Source organism: Rutidosis leptorrhynchoides, chromosome 2, assembly GCF_046630445.1.
Source record: "Rutidosis leptorrhynchoides isolate AG116_Rl617_1_P2 chromosome 2, CSIRO_AGI_Rlap_v1, whole genome shotgun sequence".
NCBI lineage: Eukaryota > Viridiplantae > Streptophyta > Magnoliopsida > Asterales > Asteraceae > Rutidosis > Rutidosis leptorrhynchoides.
Genome location: NC_092334.1, coordinates 461,357,335 through 461,383,320, shown reverse-complemented (window position 1 = coordinate 461,383,320; position 25,986 = coordinate 461,357,335).

Here is a 25,986-nt window from a genome sequence, read left to right as displayed (position 1 = left end):
CTTCGATTCACACGTAACTTGTTCTAACATGCTCATACATGATTAAAAACCTCAGAAAAATAGTTCGGGACCCGACCCGAACGTGTTGACTTTTTCGTTGACTTTGACCGACCAAAGTTTGACTTTTTGTCAAACTTAACCAAATGATTATGCAACCTTCCTAACTTGTTTCTATACTTGTATCTTGCATGAAACTTGATAATTTGATTTCACATGCTACATAATCGAGTCGTAACGAGCCGTAGGACTAATTGAACATCTTTGACCTATCGTGTTTACCGTTATTGATACGACCTATTTGTTTAGGTCAAGACTAGCACTATCCTTTGCACACGTTACTTTGTGAAGTACTTTTCATACGTGCACTCAAGGTGAGATCATAGTCCCATCTTTCAAACAACTTTTATGCTTTAAACTATGGGATGAGAAACATATACGTATCATACTTTTATACATTGAACACAAGTACGAAAACGAACATTCCACGTACGGGTTTGAACAAAAAGCCTCAATTCAATTATCATTAGTTACACTTGCAGGGTGTAAACGTGAACTTATATTATGTGATCACATGGGCTTGACGAGCCTCATTCGGACGGTTCGCTACCGTTAGCGCATGAAATATATTTTCGGGTCTAGTGTATGTTCTAACACTACGCAAAGGGTGCAAAACAGTTAAGTTTGATAATTGGGTGCCCGCGAAACAAATAACAACTTTGGAATGCAAATGATTTTGATAATCATATTATATTAAATCTTGTGGTTCAAATGCAACGTTTACTAAAACACCTATGATTTCACCAACGTTTTCGTTGACAGTTTTCTATATGTTTTCTCAGGTCCTTGAAAGCTACTTGATACATGCTTCCGCACTCTTTTTGATACTTGCTTGGATGTCGAGTATACATGCATAGTTGGAGCGTCTTTTGACTACTTTAAATTGTGTCGCATAGGTTTCATTCGTACGTTAAACATTGTAATGTAACTAGTCTTTGAACTACATTTGTAAACTTGAAACATCCTTTTACTTATGAAATAGATGCGACATATTTTGGTCAAACGTCATGATAAAGACTTATGACCACGCAACGGGACCGAAGTAGTTGGCGCCGTCAAACATGATTTGGTCGGGTCGCTACACACACAATTAGATAAAACTGAAACATTTGACATACATAGAATTGAAACATCAAACATAGAATTGGAACATTTGATAAAACATATAGAACTGAAAATTTGAGAAAACATGATGACAAAGGTTAAATCGTTTTATTTATAAAAGAAACATATTAATTTAATTCAAGAAATCTTCATATAAATCAGATGATTGCTCAGTGACTGTTGGATCAATATTATCCACAAAATTTACTTCCTTTTCTTTACCTTTCAGCGAATCCTGATACATCTTAACAAGATGTTTAGATGTTCGGCAAGTATTAGCCCAGTGGCCCATTCTACCACATCTGTAACAAGATTCTTCAGAATTTTTAGAAGAATTTTCTTCAACATCTTGTTTAGTGGGCTTGTTTTGTGGTTGATATTTATATTTTCGTGGATTATTATTTATTTGACCACCACGGCCACGACCACGGCCACGTCCACGCCCATTCCCATTACCATAAGGATGGTGTAGTGACCCGAACTTTTCCATGTTTATATATATTAATTGAGATTGATATTTACATGATTAAATGTTTCCAACATGTTAAGCAATCAAACTTGTTAAGACTTGATTAATTGAAATATGTTTCATATAGACAATTGACCACCCAAGTTGACCGGTGATTCACGAACGTTAAAACTTGTAAAAACTATATGATGACATATATATGGATATATATATAGTTAACATGATACTATGATAAGTAAACATATCATTAAGTATATTAACAATGAACTACATATGTAAAAACAAGACTACTAACTTAATGATTTTTAAACGAGACATATATGTAACGATTATCGTTGTAAAGACATTTAATGTATATATATCATATTAAGAGATATTCATACATGATAATATCATGATAATATAATAATTTAAAATCTCATTTGATATTATAAACATTGGGTTAACAACATTTAACAAGATCGTTAACCTAAAGGTTTCAAAACAACACTTACATGTAACGACTAACGATGACTTAACGACTCAGTTAAAATGTATATACATGTAGTGTTTTAATATGTATTTATACACTTTTGAAAGACTTCAATACACTTATCAAAATACTTCTACTTAACAAAAATGCTTACAATTACAACCTCGTTCAGTTTCATCAGCAATTCTACTCGTATGCACCCGTATTCGTACTCGTACAATACACAGCTTTTAGATGTATGTACTATTGGTATATAAACTCCAATGATCAGCTCTTAGCAGCCCATGTGAGTCACCTAACACATGTGGGAACCATCATTTGGCAACTAGCATGAAATATCTCATAAAATTACAAAAATATGAGTAATCATTCATGACTTATTTACATGAAAACAAAATTACATATCCTTTATATCTAATCTATACACCAACGACTAAAAACACCTACAAACACTTTCATTCTTCAATTTTCTTCATCTAATTGATCTCTCTCAAGTTCTATCTTCAAGTTCTAAGTGTTCTTCATAAATTCCAAAAGTTCTAGTTTCATAAAATCAAGAATACTTTCAAGTTTGCTAGCTCACTTCCAATCTTGTAAGGTGATCATCCAACCTCAAGAAATCTTTGTTTCTTACAGTAGGTTATCATTCTAATACAAGGTAATAATCATATTCAAACTTTGGTTCAATTTCTATAACTATAACAATCTTATTTCAAGTGATGATCTTACTTGAACTTGTTTTCGTGTCATGATTCTGCTTCAAGAACTTCGAGCCATCCAAGAATCCGTTGAAGCTAGATCCATTTTTATCTTTTCCGGTAGGTTTATCCAAGGAACTTAAGGTAGTAATGATGTTCATAACATCATTCGATTCATACATATAAAGCTATCTTATTCGAAGGTTTAAACTTGTAATCACTAGAACATAGTTTAGTTAATTCTAAACTTGTTCGCAAACAAAAGTTAATCCTTCTAACTTGACTTTTAAAATCAACTAAACACATGTTCTATATCTATATGATATGCTAACTTAATGATTTAAAACCTGGAAACACGAAAAACACCGTAAAACCGGATTTACGCCGTCGTAGTAACACCGCGGGCTGTTTTGGGTTAGTTAATTAAAAACTATGATAAACTTTGATTTAAAAGTTGTTATTCTGAGAAAATGATTTTTATTATGAACATGAAACTATATCCAAAAATTATGGTTAAACTCAAAGTGGAAGTATGTTTTCTAAAATGGTCATCTAGACGTCGTTCTTTCGACTGAAATGACTACCTTTACAAAAATGACTTGTAACTTATTTTTCCGACTATAAACCTATACTTTTTCTGTTTAGATTCATAAAATAGAGTTCAATATGAAACCATAGCAATTTGATTCACTCAAAACGGATTTAAAATGAAGAAGTTATGGGTAAAACAAGATTGGATAATTTTTCTCATTTTAGCTACGTGAAAATTTGTAACAAATCTATTCCAACCATAACTTAATCAACTTGTATTGTATATTATGTAATCTTGAGATACCATAGACACGTATACAATGTTTCGACCTATCATGTCGACACATCTATATATATTTCGGAACAACCATAGACACTCTATATGTGAATGTTGGAGTTAGCTATACAGGGTTGAGGTTGATTCCAAAATATATATAGTTTGAGTTGTGATCAATACTGAGATACGTATACACTGGGTCGTGGATTGATTCAAGATAATATTTATCGATTTATTTCTGTACATCTAACTGTGGACAACTAGTTGTAGGTTACTAACGAGGACAGCTGACTTAATAAACTTAAAACATCAAAATATATTAAAAGTGTTATAAATATATTTTGAACATACTTTGATATATATGTATATATTGTTATAGGTTCGTGAATCAACCAGTGGCCAAGTCTTACTTCCCGACGAAGTAAAAATCTGTGAAAGTGAGTTATAGTCCCACTTTTAAAATCTAATATTTTTGGGATGAGAATACATGCAGGTTTTATAAATGATTTACAAAATAGACACAAGTACGTGAAACTACATTCTATGGTTGAATTATCGAAATCGAATATGCCCCTTTTTATTAAGTCTGGTAATCTAAGAATTAGGGAACAGATACCCTAATTGACGCGAATCCTAAAGATAGATCTATCGGGCCCAACAAGCCCCATCCAAAGTACCGGATGCTTTAGTACTTCGAAATTTATATCATATCCGAAGGGTGTCCCGGAATGATGGGGATATTCTTATATATGCATCTTGTTAATGTCGGTTACCAGGTGTTCACCATATGAATGATTTTTATCTCTATGTATGGGATGTGTATTGAAATATGAAATCTTGTGGTCTATTATTATGATTTGATATATATAGGTTAAACCTATAACTCACCAACATTTTTGTTGACGTTTTAAGCATGTTTATTCTCAGGTGATTATTAAGAGCTTCCGCTGTCGTATACTTAAATAAGGACGAGATTTGGAGTCCATGCTTGTATGATATTGTGTAAAAACTGCATTCAAGAAACTTATTTTGTTGTAACATATTTGTATTGTAAACCATTATGTAATGGTCGTGTGTAAACAGGATATTTTAGATTATCATTATTTGATAATCTACGTAAAGTTTTTTTTTAACCTTTATTGATGAAATAAAGGTTATGGTTTGTTTTAAAATGAATGCAGTCTTTGAAAAACGTCTCATATAGAGGTCAAAACCTCGCAACGAAATCAATTAATATGGAACGTTTTTAATCAATAAGAACGGGACATTTCAGTTGGTATCCGAGCGTTGGTCTTAGAGAACCAGAATTTTGCATTAATGTGTCTTATCTAGTTTGTTAGGATGCATTAGTGAGTCTGGACTTCGACCGTGTTTACTTGAAAAATGATTGCTTAACAAATTTTGTTGGAAACTATATATTTTTAACATGTGAATATTATGTGATATATTAATCTCTTAACGCGTTTGATATTATGTGATAGATGTCTACCTCTAGAACAAGTCCCATTGACTCACCTAATAATAATGAAGAGTCAAATGTAAATTGGAATGATTCGTGAACTGATTCACAAGTTCCCGAAGAGGAACCGGAAGAAGAGTCGGAACCGGAAGAAGAATCAGAACCGGAAGAAGAATCAGAACCGGAAGAGGAGGAACCGGAGGAGGAAATAGAACCGGTGGGGGAAATAATAAAACGGTTAAGTAAAAGAAAATCCTCAACCAACCGACCAAGGTTAATTATGGTCAATGGTGTTTCCGCCAAGGAAGCAAAATATTGGGAGGATTACCAATTCTCCGATGAATCGGATTCCGACGAGAATTCCGATGATGTTATAGAAATTACCTCAACTGAATTTAAAAAGGCAAAAGAAAATAATAAGGGAAAGGGCATAAAAATAGAGAAATCTAATTCCAACCCCGATGAACTTTATATGTATCGTCAACCCCCGAAGTCCTTAAGTTGTAACAATGACCCGGGAACCTCTAAACCACCAGGTTTTTCTAAACCAATGTGGAAAACGACGGCTCGTATTAGGGGAACATCATATATCCCTAGAAACTTGGCAAAACGAACCAAAACCGAAGAAGAAGAAACAAGCGAGTCGGAATAAGATAGTTGTATTCGTGTGGTGTAATATATGTAATATAGTGTGCTTATGCTTTATGATATATATAAAAATTGCTTGTATTAATAAGTATTTTTTTTTATGAATCTAACTCTTGTCTATTTTACAGTATAAAAACACAAAATGGATAGACAACCCAATATTTTAAGAGACCTACCCGGAGACATGATTGATGAAATCTTGTCTAGAGTCGGTCAGAATTCTTCGGCACAACTATTTAAGGCGAGATCAGTTTGTAAGACATTCGAAGAACGTTCCAAGAATGTCTTGGTTTATAAGAGACTTTCGTTTGAAAGATGGGGGATATCACATTGGGAAACCCATAAGTTATGATGTGTTTACTTTGACGCATATATTGCGGGGAACCCAAATGCTATTTTACGCAACGGGTTAAGAAATTATTTTGACTCAATGTATCCGAATATAGGACTTCATGATTTAGAAAAAGCGGCTAAAATGCAACATAAAGAAGCATGCTATGCTTACGGGTTAGTAATGTTCGCTTCTCACCAAAGTGAGAAAAAGAACATCGGGCTACAACTATTAAACAAAACATTTCCACAAGTGACGGAGTTGGTAATTGGGGTAAAAAATGAGGTTTTTAGATTGTTACGGGACTGTTGGACATTACGTAACCCTCGTCCCTTTGACGACGTTACTACACGCTGTCTTATCAACGGCCATAACGGTTATGTTCCACAAGACCAAGGATGGGAAGTAATCCTAGTAAAACCAGAATGCATGACTTGTTTCTGGACGTATGAATTACGTGTCTTTATTGCCTTTGCTGAACGAATTGTGTACTAGCTAGAATTATCTTCACAATCATCTTGTATCAAATTTATTGTGTGCTATATTTCATGCTATATGTAAAATAAGCGTTATTGTAAGTTTGTAAAATATTGTGTAAAAGTTTGAACGCGAAATATTATTATAATCAGTTTTTCATATAGAATTGTAGTAGTTGAATTGTATATTAGCTACTAAGTATGAACTTAACGGGTAGGTACTACCCGAATTTAAACTTATAAAACGCTAATATGAAGAAAAAGCTTTTATAAATGAGTTCATATTATGCTACGAAATACTATTAACTACTCTTAATATTCTGTATGATTAACTTGTTCCATTTAACTATTTTGAAGGAAATGGCACCGACTACTCGACACACCGTGAATATGAATGAAGAGGAATTCCGTACTTTTCTAGCTTCAAACATAGCCGCAGTACAGGCTGCGCTACATACCAACAATAACCTTGGATCTAGCAGTACAGGAAATCGTGTAGGATGCACCTACAAAGAATTCACTGCCTGCAAACCTTTGGAATTTGATGGAACCGAAGGACCGATCGGATTGAAACGGTGGACCGAGAAGGTCGAATCGGTGTTTGCCATAAGTAAGTGTACTGAAGAGGACAAAGTGAAGTATGCTACGCATACCTTCACAGGTTTTGCGTTAACATGGTGGAATACCTATCTAGAGCAAGTGGGACAAGACGATGCGTACGCACTACCGTGGTCAGCATTCAAGCACTTGATGAACGAGAAGTACCGTCCCAGAACCGAGGTCAATAAGCTCAAGACAGAACTTAGAGGGTTACGAACCCAAGGATTTGATATTACCACGTACGAAAGACGATTTACAGAATTGTGCCTATTGTGTCCGGGAGCATTCGAAGATGAGGAAGAGAAGATCGACGCATTTGTGAAAGGATTACCGGAAAGAATCCAAGAAGATATAAGTTCACACGAGCCCGCCTCCATACAACAGGCATGTAGAATGGCTCACAAACTAGTGAACCAGATTGAAGACAGAATTAAAGAACAGACTGCTGAAGAGGCCAATGTGAAGCAAGTCAAAAGAAAGTGGGAGGAAAACGGTGATAAGAATCACCAATACAACAACAACAGCAATTACAACAATAATCGCAACAATTATCCCAACAATCGCAACATCAATCGCAACTACAACAAACGGCCCAACAATAACAACAACAACAACAACAACAACAACAACAACAACTACAACAATCATCCCAACAACAATAATAACCGCAACAACAACAACAATCAGAAGCAGCTATGCCAAAGGTGTGAAAAGTATCACTCGGGGTTCTGCACCAAATTTTGCAACAAGTGTAAAAGAAATGGTCATAGCGCGGCGAAGTGTGAGGTCTACGGACCAGGGGTTAATAGAACGAAAGGAACAAATGGTGTCGGAACGAGTAATGGCGGAGCAAGTAGTGTCGGAGCAAGTTATGCCAATGTAGTTTGTTATAAATGTGGAAAACCGGGCCACATTATTAGAAATTGCCCGAACCAGGAGAACACGAATGGACAAGGCCGAGGAAGAGTTTTCAATATTAATGCGACAGAGGCACAGGAAGACCCGGAGCTTGTTACGGGTACGTTTCTTATTGACAATAAATCTGCTTACGTTTTATTTGATTCGGGTGCGGATAGAAGCTATATGAGTAGAGATTTTTGTGCTAAATTAAGTTGTCCATTGACGCCTTTGGATAGTAAATTTTTACTCGAATTAGCAAATGGTAAATTAATTTCAGCAGATAATATATGTTGGAATCGAGAAATTAAACTGGTTAGCGAAACATTTAAGATTGATTTGATACCAGTAGAGTTAGGGAGTTTTGATGTGATAATCGGTATGGACTGGTTGAAAGAAGTGAAAGCAGAGATCGTTTGTTACAAAAATGCAGTTCGCATTATACGAGAAAAAGGAAAACCCTTAATGGTGTACGGAGAAAAGGGCAACACGAAGCTACATCTTATTAGTAATTTGAAGGCACAAAAACTAATAAGAAAAGGTTGCTATGCTGTTCTAGCACACGTCGAGAAAGTACAAACTGAAGAAAAAAGCATCAATGATGTTCCCATTGCAAAAGAATTTCCCGATGTATTTCCGAAAGAATTACCGGGATTACCCCCACATCGATCCGTTGAATTTCAAATAGATCTTGTACCAGGAGCTGCACCAATAGCTCGTACTCCTTATAGACTCGCACCCAGCGAGATGAAAGAACTGCAAAGCCAATTATAAGAACTTTTAGAGCGTGGTTTCATTCGACCAAGCACATCACCGTGGGGAGCTCCTGTTTTGTTTGTCAAGAAGAAAGATGGTACATTCAGGTTGTGTATCGACTACCGAGAGTTGAACAAACTTACCATCAAGAACCGCTACCCACTACCGAGAATCGACGACTTATTTGATCAACTACAAGGCTCGTCTGTTTATTCAAAGATTGACTTACGTTCCGGGTATCATCAAATGCGGGTGAAAGAAGATGATATTCCAAAGACTGCTTTCAGAACACGTTACGGTCATTACGAGTTTATGGTCATGCCGTTTGGTTTAACTAATGCACCAGCTGTGTTCATGGACCTTATGAACCGAGTGTGTGGACCATACCTTGACAAGTTTGTCATTGTTTTCATTGATGACATACTTATTTACTCAAAGAATGACCAAGAACACGGTGAACATTTGAGAAAGGTGTTAGAAGTATTGAGGAAGGAAGAATTGTATGCTAAGTTTTCAAAGTGTGCATTTTGGTTGGAAGAAGTTCAATTCCTCGGTCACATAATGAACAAAGAAGGTATTAAGGTGGATCCGGCAAAGATAGAAACTGTTGAAAAGTGGGAAACTCCGAAAACTCCGAAACACATACGCCAGTTTTTAGGACTAGCTGGTTACTACAGAAGGTTCATCCAAGACTTTTCCAGAATAGCAAAACCCTTGACTGCATTAACGCATAAAGGGAAGAAATTTGAATGGAATGATGAACAAGAGAAAGCGTTTCAGTTATTGAAGAAAAAGCTAACTACGGCACCTATATTGTCATTGCCTGAAGGGAATGATGATTTTGTGATTTATTGTGACGCATCAAAGCAAGGTCTCGGTTGTGTATTAATGCAACGAACGAAGGTGATTGCTTATGCGTCTAGACAATTGAAGATTCACGAACAAAATTATACGACGCATGATTTGGAATTAGGTGCGGTTGTTTTTGCATTAAAGACTTGGAGGCACTACTTATATGGGGTCAAAAGTATTATATATACCGACCACAAAAGTCTTCAACACATATTTAATCAGAAACAACTGAATATGAGGCAGCGTAGGTGGATTGAATTGTTGAATGATTACGACTTTGAGATTCGTTACCACCCGGGAAAGGCAAATGTGGTAGCCGATGCCTTGAGCAGGAAGGACAGAGAACCCATTCGAGTAAAATCTATGAATATAATGATTCATAATAACCTTACTACTCAAATAAAGGAGGCGCAACAAGGAGTTTTAAAAGAGGGAAATTTAAAGGATGAAATACCCAAGGGATCGGAGAAGCATCTTAATATTCGGGAAGACGGAACCCGGTATAGGGCTGAAAGAATTTGGGTACCAAAATTTGGAGATATGAGAGAAATGGTACTTAGAGAAGCTCATAAAACCAGATACTCAATACATCCTGGAACAGGGAAGATGTACAAGGATCTCAAGAAACATTTTTGGTAGCCGGGTATGAAAGCCGATGTTGCTAAATACGTAGGAGAGTGTTTGACGTGTTCTAAGGTCAAAGCTGAGCATCAGAAACCATCAGGTCTACTTCAACAACCCGAAATCCCAGAATGGAAATGGGAAAACATTACCATGGATTTCATCACTAAATTGCCAAGGACTGCAAGTGGTTTTGATACTATTTGGGTAATAGTTGATCGTCTCACCAAATCAGCACACTTCCTGCCAATAAGAGAAGATGACAAGATGGAGAAGTTAGCACGACTGTATTTGAAGGAAGTCGTCTCCAGACATGGAATACCAATCTCTATTATCTCTGATAGGGATGGCAGATTTATTTCAAGATTTTGGCAGACATTACAGCAAGCATTAGGAACTCGTCTAGACATGAGTACTGCCTATCATCCACAAACTGATGGGCAGAGCGAAAGGACGATACAAACACTTGAAGACATGCTACGAGCATGTGTTATTGATTTCGGAAACAGTTGGGATCGACATCTACCGTTAGCAGAATTTTCCTACAACAACAGCTACCATTCAAGCATTGAGATGGCGCCATTTGAAGCACTTTATGGTAGAAAGTGCAGGTCTCCGATTTGTTGGAGTGAAGTGGGGGATAGACAGATTACGGGTCCGGAGATTATACAAGAAACTACCGAGAAGATCATCCAAATTCAACAACGGTTGAAAACCGCCCAAAGTCGACAAAAGAACTACGCTGACATTAAAAGAAAAGATATAGAATTTGAAATTGGAGAGATGGTCATGCTTAAAGTTGCACCTTGGAAAGGCATTGTCCGATTTGGTAAACGAGGAAAATTAAATCCAAGGTATATTGGACCATTCAAGATTATTGATCGTGTCGGACCAGTAGCTTCCCGACTTGAGTTACCTCAACAACTCGCGGCTGTACATAACACTTTCCACGTCTCGAATTTGAAGAAATGTTTTGCTAAAGAAGATCTCACTATTCCGTTAGATGAAATCCAAATCAACGAAAAACTTCAATTCATCGAAGAACCCGTCGAAATAATGGATCGTGAGGTTAAAAGACTTAAGCAAAACAAGATACCAATTGTTAAGGTTCGATGGAATGCTCGTAGAGGACCCGAGTTCACCTGGGAGCGTGAAGATCAGATGAAGAAGAAATACCCGCATCTATTTCCAGAAGATTCGTCAACACCTTCAACAGCTTAAAATTTCGGGACGAAATTTATTTAACGGGTAGGTACTGTAGTGACCCGAACTTTTCCATGTTTATATATATTAATTGAGATTGATATTTACATGATTAAATGTTTCCAACATGTTAAGCAATTAAACTTGTTAAGACTTGATTAATTGAAATATGTTTCATATAGACAATTGACCACCCAAGTTGACCGGTGATTCACGAACGTTAAAACTTGTAAAAACTATATGATGACATATATATGGATATATATATAGTTAACATGATAATATGATAAGTAAACATATCATTAAGTATATTAACAATGAACTACATATGTAAAAACAAGACTACTAACTTAATGATTTTTAAACGAGACATATATGTAACGATTATCGTTGTAAAGACATTTAATGTATATATATCATATTAAGAGATATTCATACATGATAATATCATGATAATATAATAATTTAAAATCTCATTTGATATTATAAACATTGGGTTAACAACATTTAACAAGATCGTTAACCTAAAGGTTTCAAAACAACACTTACATGTAACGACTAACGATGACTTAACGACTCAGTTAAAATGTATATACATGTAGTGTTTTAATATGTATTTATAAACTTTTGAAAGACTTCAATACACTTATCAAAATACTTCTACTTAACAAAAATGCTTACAATTACAACCTCGTTCAGTTTCATCAGCAATTCTACTCGTATGCACCCGTATTCGTACTCGTACAATACACAGCTTTTAGATGTATGTACTATTTGTATATACACTCCAATGATCAGCTCTTAGCAGCCCATGTGAGTCACCTAACACATGTGGGAACCATCATTTGGCAACTAGCATGAAATATCTCATAAAATTACAAAAATATGAGTAATCATTCATGACTTATTTATATGAAAACAAAATTACATATTCTTTATATCTAATCCATACACCAACGACTAAAAACACCTACAAACACTTTCATTCTTCAATTTTCTTCATCTAATTGATCTCTCTCAAGTTCTATCTTCAAGTTCTAAGTGTTCTTCATAAATTCCAAAAGTTCTAGTTTCATAAAATCAAGAATACTTTCAAGTTTGCTAGCTCACTTCCAATCTTGTAAGGTGATCATCCAACCTCAAGAAATCTTTGTTTCTTACAGTAGGTTATCATTCTAATACAAGGTAATAATCATATTCAAACTTTGGTTCAATTTCTATAACTATAACAATCTTATTTCAAGTGATGATCTTACTTGAACTTGTTTTCGTGTCATGATTCTGCTTCAAGAACTTCGAGCCATCCAAGAATCCGTTGAAGCTAGATCCATTTTTTTCTTTTCCAGTAGGTTTATCCAAGGAACTTAAGGTAGTAATGATGTTCATAACATCATTCGATTCATACATATAAAGCTATCTTATTCGAAGGTTTAAACTTGTAATCACTAGAACATAGTTTAGTTAATTCTAAACTTGTTCGCAAACAAAAGTTAATCCTTCTAACTTGACTTTTAAAATCAACTAAACACATGTTCTATATCTATATGATATGCTAACTTAATGATTTAAAACCTGGAAACACGAAAAACACCGTAAAACCGGATTTACGCCGTCGTAGTAACACCGCGGGCTGTTTTGGGTTAGTTAATTAAAAACTATGATAAACTTTGATTTAAAAGTTGTTATTCTGAGAAAATGATTTTTATTATGAACATGAAACTATATCCAAAGATTATGGTTAAACTCAAAGTGGAAGTATGTTTTCTAAAATGGTCATCTAGACGTCGTTCTTTCGACTGAAATGACTACCTTTACAAAAATGACTTGTAACTTATTTTTCCGACTATAAACCTATAATTTTTCTGTTTAGATTCATAAAATAGAGTTCAATATGAAACCATAGCAATTTGATTCACTCAAAACGGATTTAAAATGAAGAAGTTATGGGTAAAACAAGATTGGATAATTTTTCTCATTTTAGCTACGTGAAAATTTGTAACAAATCTATTCCAACCATAACTTAATCAACTTGTATTGTATATTATGTAATCTTGAGATACCATAGACACGTATACAATGTTTCGACCTATCATGTCGACACATCTATATATATTTCGGAACAACCATAGACACTCTATATGTGAATGTTGGAGTTAGCTATACAGGGTTGAGGTTGATTCCAAAATATATATAGTTTGAGTTGTGATCAATACTGAGATACGTATACACTGGGTCGTGGATTGATTCAAGATAATATTTATCGATTTATTTCTGTACATCTAACTGTGGACAACTAGTTGTAGGTTACTAACGAGGACAGCTGACTTAATAAACTTAAAACATCAAAATATATTAAAAGTGTTATAAATATATTTTGAACATACTTTGATATATATGTATATATTGTTATAGGTTCGTGAATCAACCAGTGGCCAAGTCTTACTTCCCGACGAAGTAAAAATCTGTGAAAGTGAGTTATAGTCCCACTTTTAAAATCTAATATTTTTGGGATGAGAATACATGCAGGTTTTATAAATGATTTACAAAATAGACACAAGTACGTGAAACTACATTCTATGGTTGAATTATCGAAATCGAATATGCCCCTTTTTATTAAGTCTGGTAATCTAAGAATTAGGGAACAGATACCCTAATTGACGCGAATCCTAAAGATAGATCTATCGGGCCCAACAAGCCCCATCCAAAGTACCGGATGCTTTAGTACTTCGAAATTTATATCATATCCGAAGGGTGTCCCGGAATGATGGGGATATTCTTATATATGCATCTTGTTAATGTCGGTTACCAGGTGTTCACCATATGAATGATTTTTATCTCTATGTATGGGATGTGTATTGAAATATGAAATCTTGTGGTCTATTATTATGATTTGATATATATAGGTTAAACCTATAACTCACCAACATTTTTGTTGACGTTTTAAGCATGTTTATTCTCAGGTGATTATTAAGAGCTTCCGCTGTCGTATACTTAAATAAGGACGAGATTTGGAGTCCATGCTTGTATGATATTGTGTAAAAACTGCATTCAAGAAACTTATTTTGTTGTAACATATTTGTATTGTAAACCATTATGTAATGGTCGTGTGTAAACAAGATATTTTAGATTATCATTATTTGATAATCTACGTAAAGTTTTTTTTAAACCTTTATTGATGAAATAAAGGTTATGGTTTGTTTTAAAATGAATGCAGTCTTTGAAAAACGTCTCATATAGAGGTCAAAACCTCGCAACGAAATCAATTAATATGGAACGTTTTTAATCAATAAGAACGGGACATTTCAGATGGTTTCTACCATAGTTATGGCTTTTGGCATGATGATGGCGATGGTTATTATAAACACGACCTTGCCCGCGTCCTTGTCCCTGTTTATAATTATTTGCAGTATTTGCTTCAGGGATTGTAAGTGTACCAGTAGGACGGGATTGCTGATTTTTCATTAATAGCTCATCATTTTGCTCTGCAACCAAGAGATATGAATTAAGTTCAGGATATGTGTTGAACTTTAGCATTCTTAAATTTCTTTGCACTGTGATGTTGGCAGCATTCATTGTGGAGAAAGTTTTCTCCAACATGTCTGCATCACTTATTTCATGTCCACGGAATTTAAGTTGTGAGACTGTATTATACAGAGCTGAGCTGTATTCATTTACTTTCTTAAAGTCTTGGAACCTTAATGTTCTCCATTGATCCATAGCAGCTGGAAGTAAAATTTCTCTTTGATTATTGAATCTGCTTTTGAGACCTTCCCATAAAACATGGGGATCTTCTACAGTCACATAATTATTTTGTAAGCATTCATCAATATGTTGATGAATAAAGCAACATGCCGTTGCTTGTTCTTTTTCAGAACAAGTGTTGTTTTCATTTATGGTTTCAAGAATGCCCATTGATTTAAGATGCATTTTTACTTTTATAACCCATGGCATGTAGTTGTTTCCCGTTGAATCTAAAGGAGTAAATTTAAGCTTTTCCAGATTCGACATTTTCTATTATCAAAAATTAAAACAAACAACATGATAAATTAGAGTCAATTTATATTCATAAGTATATAAACATTAAACATAAATTTAATATAACATAAATGATAAGTAGGCGACAGTGTCGACCATATGTAAGCAATCATAAATAAATGTTATATAACATAAATGATAATTAGGTGACAGTGTCGACCATATAAATGTTAGATAATAGAAATATAAATGTTAGTAACATAAATGATAATTAGGCGACAGTGTCGACCATATATTATTCAGGTGGTATAACCGACCATATATCATTTAGGTGGCAGAGCCAACCATAATTAGTATTAAGATTATCGTGCTGATAACGTGTTATAATTCAGTAGGCTTATAACTACCTTTAGTGGTTTGATTCTCGATGTTATAATTCAGTAGGCTTATAACTACCTTTAGTGGTTTGATTCTTGATTAAGAATGCTAATAATAAAGTGTAAGAACAAAGATGATAATGGAGAGAAAGAAAGAAACACTTTGTAAGTGTGAGAAAATGGTGCAAGTTTAATGCTTGCATTCATGGCTATTTATAGCAAAAATATCACAAGTTTAGGTAATACAATAATATTACTTTTGTGTATCAATAATTGAATATCCATTTATATATATATTTATATATTATAACAAGATGAAGGTTGTCTGTCATTTTGAAGAGAAAACGTGTAGAGATAAGAAAGGGTGGTGGCCAAAGAATTGCAACGCGTGTAAGTTGCCACAATGAATAAGTTTTATTTGACTGACCAACTGGTTTCCTCCACGTCATCAGCACATGTAATCTTGAGCTGTGGGAAAAGGTTGATACTTCGTACTTCGTAGATGTTAACGATTCGGGTCGGTTTTTTTTTTAACCCGAAATTCGTAATTAAAGAATGGAAATTGGAGAGGGTTACGACGTGGTCAAAGGAAAGCTTGCTACAGTAATTAGGTTGTCTTTCTATACAATAGTAAGAAAGATAAGATATATATATATATATATATATATATATATATATATATATATATATATATATATATATATATATATATATATATATATATATATGAGAGAACTCATAGCACCATGTTATTTCACTTATTTCACTCCTATTAGTAAGGGTATTTTCGTCCTATCGCATCAATTCATTCCTAAATATAAAATAGCGTTTAGAAATTAGGGTTTATAAATATAAATTCGGGTTTAGAAATTAGGGTTTAGGGTTTAGATTTAGGGTTTAGATTTAGTTTTTAATACGAACGGTTTAGAGTTTTGGGTTTAGGGCGTAGGGTTTAGGGCTTAGGGTTTAGGGACTAAACCCAAAACACTAAACCCTAAGCCCTAACCCCTAAACTCTAAATCGGGCTAAATTTTGAAAAAAATTCAGAAAAAAAAATTTACGATTTTTTTTTTTTAAAGTTGAATTTTTCCATGTCAGCGTGCCACGTCATCAGCAGGCTGACTGCCATGTCAGCACAGACTGCCTGCCACGTCAGCACAGACTGAGCCACATGTCAGCCTGTGCTGACATGGCAGTCAGTATGGCTGATGTGGCAGTTAGCCTGCTGATGACGTGGCATGCAGACATGGAATTAAAAATAATTTTGAAATTTTTTTTTTCAAAAAAAAAAAAATTTCCTGGATTTTTTTTTCAAAGAATAGGTGCATATGGTAGCATGTACATTAATATGTGAGTTCTCTAAGTTCTCTTCTTACCCAAGTTCTCCATGGATCCTCACCATATATATATATATATATATATATATATATATATATATATATATATATATATATATATATATATACTACTTTTATGAGCCCGTGCAACTAAAGATAATAAGCCCGTCCGTTGAACATAATTGTAAAAAATAATAAATTATCAATTATAAGAATAACAATACATGAGTTTATAAAAATAATAGTGGTTACTTCATTTGAAAACTAAAGATAATATAAAAATTAATACAAACAGGTCTATGAACCCGTTTGTTGTAAAAATACCAATGTTGGAAACAATTATACTTTATAAGTATACGCTATTGTTCATTCTTAAGTAGACTTGAGTTGGAGATCGTTGGCCTAGTGTTATTTGTATTTACGTAATTTCCTAAAATTTGTATCATAATACGATTGTTGTTTGCATATGTGTAAAATTTTAATCACCCTCTCATCTTTTTTATCTCATGTTGAGTTTTAAAAACACTAAAACCGTAGGGTTAAAATTATCAATATATTATATTTTATATTATACTCTATATATACTCTATACTCAATCACGTAATTTTTCCTTTAATCCCATTGGCTAGAACCTCCTTACTCCCTGTCGTACTGTTTCAGATTACTGTTACACTGTTTCACTACTTAATGCCTATATCATTTCGTTAGGGTTTTAGATCCGTGACGTTGGATCATTTGTAACTCCACTATTTTCCTCCGGTTGTTTGGCCGGCGATTCACTCTCATAGATTAGGGTTTTCATGCTACGTTAATTTCTTAATTTTGTTGCTATAATCTACCTTACTTCTCGCGTCTGATTACTGTATCTTCACGTTGCACTCATCGTGAAAGCAAAGACCTTAAGGTTTTGCCTTTCGTTCTTTGGGTTATGTGTTTGTTCGATTGACATCTTGATGACGAACTCGACTTTAAAATCAGAGCTTTTGAGCCAGTGGTGGTTCCGATGGTTGTTCGATTGATATGGTGACGACGATGCCACCGTCAAAACAAAGATTGAAGGGTTTTGCCTTTGGTGCTCTCTTCAATGGAAAAGGTAATCTGGTTACAATCGATTGATTTAATCGTTTGTCTATTAATGTAGAAATTACGGTTGAGTATGTTGACTTCCAACCGTTACCAATTTTTGCCGTTATGGCTGTTGTTTTTGCTATCTCCATCAGCCGTTCACCCCAAAATAAGTTTTAACAAAATTTGAATTTTTTTTCCTGCAAGTTAATAATGTTTGAATGCCATAGTTTTTATGTGTAGTGGTTTAATTATTTACTTTTTATGGCTCATTGCACCTCTGTGATGATGAATTTTGTGTGTTGCAGTTATAATAAATGTTTCTTGGCAGGGCATCAATTTAGTTGCAGCCATGATTCTGTGATGATGAAACATGAAAAGATACTAACAGTCATCATACTAATTGTCATACGACGGTGGGTCTTTTTGTCGTCTGAGTTTGACTAACACGATATGCGTTGCAATTAGAATAAATGAATTGTGTCTTGGCAGGACAACACCTCATTTGCAGCCATGCCAAATCATTTCTTCTGATTAGAATTATATCAAATAAAATAAACAGTTCAAATGTTGGCATGGCAACCTAGGAAGTGGAAACCATTGTGATCTGTTTTCTTCTGCTTGGAAGCATATATATATATATATATGGGGAAGTAACCAATCGGGGGAAGCGGGGGAAGCAAAATTTTTTTTTTTTTTTTTTTTTTTTTGAAATTTTTTTTTCCGGCATCAAGATCACACGAAAATATGAACATTTAGAAGAGACACTTCGTGATGAATGTTATTATTTAGGCGGGAAAACGATCGACAAAAATAACATTCAAGATAATATTGTTCGTGAAGAATATGAACGTTTTTTTTTTTTCATTTTTGTGAAGTAAAATTTAGCCCGATTTAGAGTTTGGTGTTTTGGGTTTATTCCATAAACCCAAAACACCAAACCCTAAACCCTAAACCCTAAACCCTAAACTCTAAACCGTTTGTGTTAAAAACTCAATCTAAATCCTAAATCTAAACCCTAAATCTAAACCCTAAATTTCTAAACCCTAATATCTAAACCCTAATAGCTAAAACCTCAAAATACGCTCGAAAACCACGATAATTGTTATATATTACTTGTTCGAGCGTTTTCCCGCCAAAATAAAAATATTTATCACAAAGTGTCTCTACTAAATGTTCATATTTTCATCTCATCTATAATGTTCGTGAACAATGTTTTTTCAAAAAACGAAAAAAAAAAAAAAAAGTTTTTGCTTCCCCCCGCTTCCCCCCGAATGGTTACTTCCCTCTTGATCCTACCACTATCTATATCTATATCTATATATATATATATATATATCTATATCTATATATATATATATATATATATATATATATATATATGATCCTGAATGCTGCATCATTGGGGATTATTTATACATATATACTAAGTAATTAATCTCTTAGACTAATTGTAATGAGCTTGGTACTGTTTGCAGGGTTAGATTGGTCATTTTGCTAATTAGTTTAATATACACTAATCATGTGTGAGGTATCATTTGTAACATCGTTATGAACAAATTGGTTGAATATGATTATTGTACGATGGTTGCTTTATTCCAATTTGTTAACTACATTTGTTGAACAAATGTATTAACCATAGTATGTGAAAGGCTATGATGATAAATATGTGGGAGATTGATGAGTGATGAGAGAACATGATTTGTATCTTGGCGGGGCATTCAATGTATTGCAGCCATGGCATTTCATGTAAACATGAATTTGTATCTTGGCGGGGCAACCTACGTATTGCAGCCATGCATTTTCATGTTCTCTTGCTTGAATGTATGCTCATAACTCAGCCTCAGTATTCCTCTTTATTTATGTTTGGAAATTGTTGGTTTTGCTATTTATTTTTTAATTATCTTTTTAGTTTTTTCGCGTTTTGGTCATATTTGAACATTATGAATTTGCTGATTCGTCTTTGTTATCTGGGAGTCACAATTAGAGTAAATAAATTGTTCGTTGCCATGGCAAAGCGTTATTTTAAGCAATAAAATGAGTCTTGGTTTGTATTCCTTTGTTTGTGGTTCCTCATTAAGAAACTGTATATAGGTTTTGTGTTAATGGAACAACTTGGATAGTTCTAATAGGATTGAGTAAAGTTTCGACTGAACAACAATTAAACATCTACTTGATCGTTTATTTTTCTGAAAAGAACATGGCTTATAATTCATTTCTGGTCTATTTGATATTAGGTCCAGTCATTGTGTACCAAAAGTCACCAGGGGATGAAAAGGTTGATCGGGCTAACCGGTTCGTCTGGGGCTTACGGTCATGATCGTTGTACTAGATTACTAGCTACTGGTCACATGTCTGGAGCCCATGTGAACCAATCAATCACTATAGCATTTGCTGCCGTGAAATATTTTCCATAGAAACATGTAAGTCTTTTTTACCACCCCATATGTTATCATGTAATAAAAATTATTGTTACATGTATATAGCACAGGTGTTCGCATCAATTTGTGCAGCCTTTATGTTGAAAGTTGTTTTTCATCAGATGATCGGAGGGGGAGTAACGGTTCCATCAATAAACTATGGACAAGCTTATACTTTAGAGTTCATTAATAGTTTTAATCTCATGTTTTTGGTCACTGTTGTTGCTGCATTTTTCTTTTGATTGTTTCGAAACAATAGTTTCATTAATAATTCAGGTTGATACGTACGGTTCTTACTATGGTGATTTGAACTTTTCTCAGCCTTTTGACGCTTGCGCTTGGTAAGAAAATCCTTTTATGTACTTCATTTACGAAACAAATTGTTGTGCTGCTTTATAATTGATTGTTTCTAGATGTATGGGATACAAATCAGTGCTTCTTGAGGTATGAGATTTTTGGTATACAACATGAGTGGTAGATAAAGGTAGAGAAAACTTTATGCTGGTAGCCTTCATGAAGGCTTTTCTAAAATTGATTTCGAATCTGTTTCACCTGTAACGACATGTGTTGTCAACGACATTCAACCAGTGGGAGTTAACAGTTGGGTCAACTCAAGGTACATTACCTGGTGTGTTAACTTTAGTAACTTATCCGTTAGTTTGTAAAGTTTCTTTTACTTATTTTATTTAGACTTTTTTATCCGTTGGTCCTTCAATTATACACGAAATTGCAATCCGAGTCCCTCAAGTTTTTTTTTTGGATTTTCGAGTCCTTAAAATTGTAAAATTTTGCAATCCGAGTCCCTCCGTGTAACTTCCGTCTAGATTGGCCGTTAACCTTTGACATGTGCTATGCATGTGAGGGTAAATCGTATTTTTACTCTTTTATTTGACTTTTTTGCTTCGTTGGTCCTTCGTTTATATACAAAATTGCAATTCGAGTCCCTCAACTTTTTAATTCGAATTTTTATCTGTTTTTTTTAATAGAGAGCTCGTTTTCTTACCATCCTCACGAATGAAATACAAAGAGCTAAAATAGTTGTTGGATACTCCCACCAAGTCAACAATCAATTTGGTGATCGGATGTAAGTGAACTAATTATGACCACCAAGTCAGCAAAACAGCAGATCGATGATGGAATGCAACAAAAGGCGCCACGGCTATAGTGTATATGTGTGCACATACATGACCGTGTATGTGTGGAATGCAACAAAAGGCGCCACAGCTACAGCAAATAGTGTATGTGTGTGCACACGTGTTGACATTCATGACTGTATTTATTCCAATCATTTCAATGCAATCAAGATTATAGCTACATTTCATAAGATAATATTTATGTTAATGCATTCTATTCTAGAACTGATTCAATAAAGTTTAGGAACAAAATAAAATAAAGTCAGGAAGACAGTCCTCAAAGATGGCATTTCTGGTAAATACAAAAGTTAAAAACTCTAATATACGGACTAGTATGAGCTTAGCCAGTGGTTCTGGTATTAAACAGCAATTAAATTAAGCTTTTTGGTAAATAACCGTTGAGTTGGCTTAGAACACATATCATTAAAACACTTTACGTAAATAAAAAACATTATTTTTAAATAGGCTCTGCTGTAAGTGTTAATATCTAACAATCTTTTCAAAAAACCAAAACATCCATCTTAAAAAAGTGTTTATAAACAACAGCCGATAAAAATGTAAGGGGCCTTCGGATCCTTGCACCTTTTCCGCACGCATTAGACCCGCTAGGATTAAAACAGTACCCGGGTCGATAAATTTATAATTAAATCAATTTGTAACATACCTCAGGTACAATCCGATATTTTCCAATTTCCTTTATTAGGTCCAAAATAAATAAATGACACATACAAGTTGACCGAATCAGAAGGAGAATGAGTACCTGATATATGTATGTAAGGCCAAGTTCCTATTGTTGCCGCTACTCGAGGTAAACATGACATGGATATTGAAACTTGTGCTCTGATTTCTTTGGTTCGTCATTGAAGTGTCCGTATTGGTGCAAAATTGGTCCATCGTCGATAATCATAATCACATGATTTCTTTGTATTGGCGCAAAACTGAAAGAAATACGTGGGGCAGCACAAGTAGGATCGTAAAGTAGAAAGAATTTGTAAAAAATTTCGGGTTTAACCCAACCACATATCTTGACCTGTTATTCAATCCAACCTTTTGGAACGGAAAACACACCCACCACGGGATTCGAAATCACAACCTCAAGGTTGAGGAGTTACCTTGAGAATAACAAGTCTGAAGCATAGCGAAAGAAGGAACAATAAGTTTTTTAAGATCCATATATTAGCAGTAATATCTATCTATGAGAGCGAAAACATACAAATCAAGTCAAGAGAGTGAGTACGTACCAACAACCTGCATGCAATTCAAAATTCCAAAAAGACTTCTTGTAACCGTCCTACAAAAAAAACTTTCCAAATCCAAAAAGACCTGCAATTCAACCAAGAATTCAAGCAGGCATATCATTTATCTATAGCATATACATCAGTTTTATTGAATGCGTACCACAAAGACTGAGCTAAATAGGCTTTCAAACAACCTAACCTGAAATCCAAACGCATAAAGCATTAAAAAATAATCAGCAGTGTTTTTTGAAAAAGTCACCTGTTAATCAGCAGTGTTTCTTGAAATTTTTCTCAGAAACCATAACTAATGACAACGTTTCTTGAAAAATATTCTAAGAAATAATGTTTTCTTGAAAAAAAAAAAAAAAAAAAAGATTTGAACTAATAAAAAAAATGTTTCTGGACAAAATATTCTCAAAAAAACTTGATGGAAAACAATGTTTCTTGAAATATTATTATTTTATTATTAGAACAAGTTAAACTCAACGTTTATTCAAACAATACCTCAGAAACCCTAATCTTCTACAACTTGCTGATGATTCAAGATTAACAAATTAAGACCGTGTAGAGAAACACATTAAAGATTACTATGCCATAAGTAAATATAAATACAAAGAATTAAACAAAGAAACAAAACCCTAAATTCGTGTGTATCAACAACGTAACTGATGATAAAAATGTTGTAACGAACAAAACCCTAAATTCTTGTGTATCAGCAGCTGATGAAATCGTTATAATGATTTTTGCCTAAAGATCATGATTATGATAACGATTAAAAATCAAAGAGAGGAGGAAAATTCATGGCTTTAATTAATTATAAAAGAAAAAGATTGAAACCTAACTTTAATTTATTGGCTACTTGACTTTAATTTATTGGCGACTTGACTGACTCTTAGAGCCTAAATTAAATTCCAGGCAGGAGTTAAAACTCATGAAAACTTGATTTTACCATTTTCATGGCGTCTAATTATTTTTATATTATTTTTTTATTTTTATAAAAACTTTTTCCTACTTAAAGGCCGAAGGTCCTCTCGAAAGCAATCTCTTTGTCCGTCGAATAGAGAGAGGGATGACTTTCTCTACTTTTGAGAGTGTTTTCACTCTGGGTGGAGAAATGACTTGTTTTTATTCAAGGATAGAGGAAGGATTGTCTACATCTCACCTCCCCCATACACCACTCACTCATGTGGTATTGGGTTTTGTTGTTGTTGTTGTATTGAAACCTAACAACGTAGTCTCAATGATCGGAACATCTCCGGTGGATTTTCCGGTGCCGCTGCCGAAAAAATTGCAGAATGAGAGTAGAATGGCCGGAATGAGTAATAAAAGCAAGGGATGAGAGTAGAATGAATTTTGCCTAATATGTTTGATAGAGTAATAAAAGCAAGGGATGAGTGGAACCTATCAATCAGTAGACGCAACCAGTGTTCCAAAAAACCCCTTTACTCCCGTTTAATCTCCGATCCGATTTTTGAAAATCCGTTTAATTAATTGTTCAACGTCAATTGATGGGTCAAAATCAAATTTGATAATTAAAGTCGGTCAAAGTCAAAATTGGTTAACATTTTAACATGAAGTTGAACTATAATTTTAAAGATTTTGAACAAAATGAACTTTTAGACAATTATGTTAAACTTTATGTTTATATTTATGGCTTTATTCTTAATTTTCACATATAATTTTTGAAAATTAATATTTTAATGTAAATAGTACAATCCGATTAATCCCCGATTAATCCCCGAATTTCCGATTAATCCTTTCAAAGTCCCGACCGATTAATCCCCGAATTGCGAATTTTGCAACCTTGGACGCAACCATAATCGCCGGTGCTTATGCCAGAGCCGGGGACGTTGTAGAGGCCGAGAGCATTTGCGATTGAGGGTTTTAAAAGAGGTGTTTGTTTTCCAGGGGATTTGTATATTTATAGAAGGAATTTTTATCTCTCCGTTATATTACCGTTTCTCTTTGCTTAATATCTAAGTACCGTTAATTTTTGGAGTTTTAGCAGTGTTTATAAAACATACGGAGTAATTACTAAACCCATGTCTTCTTAAGAGTACTAGCAAAATGACCAGTGAAACTACGGATTTGTTTAAACAAAACAATTTAATGATATATTTTAACCATTAAGTGGATATAAATGCTAAAGTCATTTAGTTTAATGACCCGTAGGATTACGGATTTCGACTAAGAAACTTGTCGTTGTTAACTTTGTCAGAATAAATGAACTACATTCATTCTCCCACCAACCTCTTCCAATTTTTATTACAATTACATTTTCACTTGTCATAAATGTTTCTTATTTAACATTAAAATAAGGACTGAAAATAACTGGTTCAACCTCGCAAAAATCATGATTATTTTTTAATTATTCTATCATATCATGTACCTTCATTTTAAATAGTTGCAATATGATTTGACGTATGTTATCAGTTTTTAAATTCTTGTTGTTTAACAAATATACAATAATAAAACATTCAATGTGTGATAAATTTCATCATCAAAACAACACATAAAAGAGAATAATTCTTTGAAAAAACTATTAACAATGACATGAATGTTTTTACTTTTTTTTTGAAACAAAATGTTATTGAATAATATAAAGGAGATTGAGAAAAAGAGATGTAAATGTTTGTACATATTGAGAAAAAGAGTTGTAATAGTATATGGTGGAGATGCTTCGAGATATCTATATTTATAAAACAGTAATACCTTATTAAATATTAAATGATATTTTTATTAATTATTTGTGCCTTTCAAAATGGCATTCATATATTATCGGAATTTATTTATTTGTATTATGTATCTTTTTTAATTAAATTTAATATAAAATAATGACATCATCATTATAAAAATTAAAGGGTAATTAGTGAAATGATGACATCATCATTTTAGAGATTTATATGAATATATATAAACTAGATTTATGAGCCCGTGTGTTGCACGGGGACTCATCCGCATAAAAAGTAATTTGATAACGTTATTCCAGT